General features: G+C 31.0%; 2 non-coding genes across 2 annotated transcripts; both read right to left on the reverse strand.

The window, feature by feature from the left end:
• Window positions 1-477: 477 nt before the first annotated feature.
• Window positions 478-597, reverse strand: LOC113387161. Its single transcript, XR_003368114.1, has one exon. It is a non-coding gene; the product is annotated as a 5S ribosomal RNA (ribosomal RNA).
• Window positions 598-912: 315 nt separating this feature from the next.
• Trnal-aag lies at window positions 913-994 on the reverse strand. The gene has a single exon. It is a non-coding gene; the product is annotated as a tRNA-Leu (tRNA).
• Window positions 995-5,076: the final 4,082 nt, after the last annotated feature.

Below are 5,076 nucleotides of genomic sequence, written 5' to 3' on the forward strand. Positions count from 1 at the left end.
AACATTTTTGGAAAGGAAGGTGCAACGACTTCGGAGATATGGAAGAAAAAGTAAAAAAATGAGCCATTTGGCGGTCAAAAATGAATATTATACATATGCACATCAAATTATCTGATATTTTATAGAGATTTTAAAAATAAGTATACATTTTGTTTACATTCCTATGGGTTCCGTACCAATGTTTAACCCTGAGACGACGACGCGGCGCTTACGCGCTTTGATATTTCGTCTATATGCAGTTAAAGCAGTACGATTGCTTTCTGAATTTCTAAAATATTTCAAAATAAATTTTTCTTCAAAGTCTTTTTTATTCAAAAAAAAGTAGATTTTTGTCAAAAATTTATAGTTTCTCAAAAATCTATTTTTTCAGAGTAAATTTGTTTAAAAAATGTTAATCTTTTTAAAAAAAATAATTTATGGTACGGGAGTTCCAGCAATTTGCCTTAAGGTTGCATTGTATATAAAAATATTTGAAAAAGTCAACGATACGTGGTGTTCCCAAGCGGTCTCCCATCTAAGTACTACCCCACGCCCGATGTTGCTTAACTTCGGTGATCGGACGAGAACCGGTGTATTCAACATGGTATGATCGTTCACGAGAGCAAATAGAGTTTTCAGATATATAAATGATTTTAATGAAGTAAATGTACAATTAAATTCTATCTTACCATGCTTACACACCATGGAATTTTGCGGAGAACCACGAGTTTATTGTTTAAACACCAATTTACATATAAATGTCATGAAGAAATAGATTTAAAAATAAAAGAAAAAAACAGAAAAGTAAAAAAGCTTGAAATTTGAATATGCAATAGATAGAAACGGAGTACTACTATTATTGTTTTTGTTTTATATACATACTTCAGATTATGCTAAATGTTCAAAACTGTTGTTCAAAAATCAAAAACATTTTGGCAGCGGTGGGATTCGAACCCACGCCTCCGAGGAGACTGGTGCCTTAAACCAGCGCCTTAGACCGCTCGGCCACGCTACCTTGTGCTCAACGTTTGCTATAGGCTGATGTGATAGAAAGGTGATTCAGTTTACAATTATTTAATTCCAATTAGTAAAATTCCTCGTTATAGTTTTGAAATAATCATTTGCTAAATAAAAATATTCTTATAATATTTAAGATATCACCTAGAATTAGTATAATGTAATTAGCGAATTTTAAGTCTTTGGCGAATTTTTTATATTTGTAAATTTGATGTCTTATCTAATTTTGGAAGCAATAATTATTGAATATACTTTTGGGTATGTAATCTACCCTTTCAAGATGATCTCAAATTAAATGCCCTCCGATCGTCTGTTGGAGGTTTATATTCATATATACTAATTTCTATGTTAAATTATTGGGATCTACATGCCCATACCTCCGGCAGGGACAACCTTTTCCATTTACTTTCCGGTTTCCATTTACTTTCCGGTTTTTTTAGAAGCAGTATTTTTTCCGAATTCTCGTGGTTAATTATATTATATATTATATTATATAATATGGGTAAAATTAAATCTTTGCTATTACTTCATACGACAAACAAAACAACAAATATCTGAAAGTGATACAAATGCTATACGAGGATGCCTATATGAAATTATAAGAAAGAGAAATTTGCCGAATGCATAAATTCAAAAGTGGGTTAAATAGCCATTTATCGATTTTCATTATCAAATTTGTCTGTCTGGTACTAGTGCTTAAGATAAATAACGACCCAACTTGAAAGACACGCAGTTGTAGGGAGGTCCATGCAACTTGTCTTAAGGCAAAATGCCACTTACACCTAGTTGATTTATTTATCTGCGCACATCGGGGCAAATCGATGTTAGTTATGAATTCTGGGTCGACGAACGGAACTGGCTGGTTAGACGACTATGACGCAAAAAGCGTATTTATAAATGAGACGAACTGATGGTTTGATCAATAAAATTTCACAACACTAACGTGATCTATCTATTAAGTGATTTCGCAATAGTTTTTTAGGACTTGCCTATTAAAATGATACTGATTTGAAATATCTATTCGCTAGAGGATAAATATGCATAGTTGGACAAGTTATTCTGCTAGTACTATAATTTCTGATGAACAAGAACTCTACAATTTTTTTATGAATATTTTTGTTATCAATCAAAATTTGTTGAGAGATTACAATTACAATTCAACTATTGTGAGTAATGGTTAATCGATGGATTGGCTCTCATGAAATACATAAGTAGTAATAAGTCCTTATCAAACAAACAGATTATAGAACATATAAGAGTTCTGATTGCTGTTCTAACAATAATAAAAAAAAACTATTGCGAGTTTGGTACTCCAGTGTGGACTGCGGATCACACTTGAGTCCACCAAACAAAAAATTTTAACGATACAGAGAAGTATATTTTCATTAATCCGCTGATAAAATCAGCTTGCCTTTTTGGGCATTTATTACATATTTCTCCATAAATTGATTATAGCTATTCAATAGTTTCGTAATGTAGGTAACATGTGTATAAATTAAGTACGCGGCATTGACACAGACACAAATACGTACCAGGTACTGCCAAGTATACATAAATGGAACAAAATGATTACGACGGATAATGTCGACTCGATTCAGAAAATCAATTATTCTATTTCATTTGCTTGATTCAATGACAGATATTGGAAACATTTTAGTGTAATTGGCAAGTCCTTTAACCAGTCCTTTAACTCGAGCCATGACGTGTATATTCGTCAATCACATAGTAAGTTGCGCTGGTAAAATATCGAATGAAAAAGATGTGTTTATTTAACAAATTTTTAATACTAAATTATAACTTTAGTTAAGTTTAGCCCATAATATGGGCTCGCTCGCAGGCAAATGGCTAGAAAGATTGGGTCTGGATCAGAGCCTAGTAGTGACAAGAGTTTTCTCTCTATTTTTTGACAAAACAATTTTTCTACAAAATGAAGATATTAAAATTGACAATAATTTTTTTTATATCTGCGCCTGTTTTCTTATGAAACAGCTCCAAATTTTTAGAAGTACTTATTGTTAGAATCTCTAAATCGAATGTGTATCCAGTGATTGGAAGTCTGGATCTAAACAATAACTAATATGATTTACATAAAAACAATGCGTTAAACTAATTGAACAAAGAATTTGTTAAAAACCTCGAATTTGAATGCTTTTTGTTTTCAAAATTTTATTAGTATACATTGCAGGTGTACCAACGTCAATCGAAACAACAAAACAGCAAACCTGGAGTTTGCCGTGTTGACATGCGTTAACTTCGCAGGTTTAAATGGGCCTAATTAAACATAACATAATTATATTTGGTGCAGTACTATTCTGTTATATTTATAGTTTATACTAGTCAAATTCTAACACATTGTCTTGTGATTAAATTGGCAAAGAATTGTAAACACATTGGCCTTGAGACAGAACGTATATTCAATAGGCGCCGTGAGTATTTTATCGTTGCTAATTTTAGATAATAATTACGAAGCTTCGTTTAGTGCAAGTGGGTGTGTCAGTTTATCTCTATAGTTATGTGATTCCAAGTGCATTATGAGCTATTTTATCTGTTATTATTCATATAAATACTCTATCTGCCATTTTATCAATTATTATAACGCACACATTGGTTATATTATATATTTCCGTCATCTGCGAATGGAAAGTTTTTGAAGAAGTGAACGACCAAATGTTTGATGTGTGTGAATTTGGCATATGTTAAATGATTAGCAATATACTAAATAAGCATATAAAATTGATTAGCTATTTATATATGATAGATATGCTTATGCATATGTATACATATCGCCAGTCTTTTTTCACATATTATAAAAAATAGTTATTAAAATAACTACAGAATCATAACGTTATCTATTTTAATTTTATTTTGGCTTTCTAAGAAACTCTATAGATTTACCTCGAAATACTACGATATCCTACATATGTCCTTTTGGGAGTTAAAAATACACACTTTAGATTTATATATCTTATATGAATTTATTTTTAAATAATTTCTGGGGTTAATATGTAAGTGTGCCAAAAAATGTTGTACTCGAGTGTATAAATTTATTTATTGGCACACATATCCGTAATCTCAAGGATTTGGAAAGCGAGCAGGATAATATATTTGAATTATAAAAACAACAACAATTTGATTATTATAAATAGCTATATACTCCATCTGTAATTAAACCAACCATTTAAAAATATGCACATATGGTTTATGTCTGGCTGCCAGATCAAATAAAATTTCTTGCTCGAATATTTTACCAGAATCTTAATGCAAATATGGTTTGGTCACGGTTCTTTTCAATTTGCTGTAAATAATTTTCAATATTCTTCAAAAATTACTTCTAGTTTGGGTGAAATTTTTTGTTCAGTGGTCGAGCATATAAAATGATTGGAAATCACTGTATTTACACTATTAGCCGGTTTGAACGATTTATGCGGATTTTCAATTGAATCTAGATTATGTATCTTGATTGCTTTTAGCGCCAGCGAAACCGCGAATGTAAATCTAATTATTCGATGAAATGGATTACCATCGCCGACAGTTGTAGAGATTCTCTAACCACTTCAAAATCATTATAGTAGATAATAGGGAAAGTAAATTAAGTCACATCTATGGACTAGTCGAGATAATAATTATTGGAAATATTTGACTTTTTAGTTATAAACTCATAAGTGCTCGATTTACAGTAGGGCCGGACAGTGCTAATGCCTGGGGCAGCAAATTTTCTGGGGCGGCAAAATTTGGAAATTTATAAAAAATATATCTATGAGTTTGTAATGCGTACTAATTTTTTTGCAATCAATAGTTACTTTAATTTTAGAAAAATGAGATTTAAAAATCGGGCGGCATTTTGGTCAGTGCTCCAGGGCGCCATATTTTTAAATCCGGCCCTTGGTATGAGAAATCTTTAACTTTCAGTAGAATGAGTAATTGAAATCGTAAAATAATTGAAAATGGTTACTTGAAGTAAGCATACCAATAATAGACTTTTATCTATGGCAAAACGAAGGATAAGAATTATTTATCTAAATTTTAAGTTCAGCAAATAAAATCTTGCTTAAAAATTATTACAAATAATTTAGGATAAAA

The sequence above is a fragment of the Ctenocephalides felis genome, unplaced genomic scaffold (assembly GCF_003426905.1).
Source record: "Ctenocephalides felis isolate EL2017-DRISC unplaced genomic scaffold, ASM342690v1 CF-g0.4_SCAFFOLD_03571, whole genome shotgun sequence".
NCBI classification, from domain to species: domain Eukaryota; kingdom Metazoa; phylum Arthropoda; class Insecta; order Siphonaptera; family Pulicidae; genus Ctenocephalides; species Ctenocephalides felis.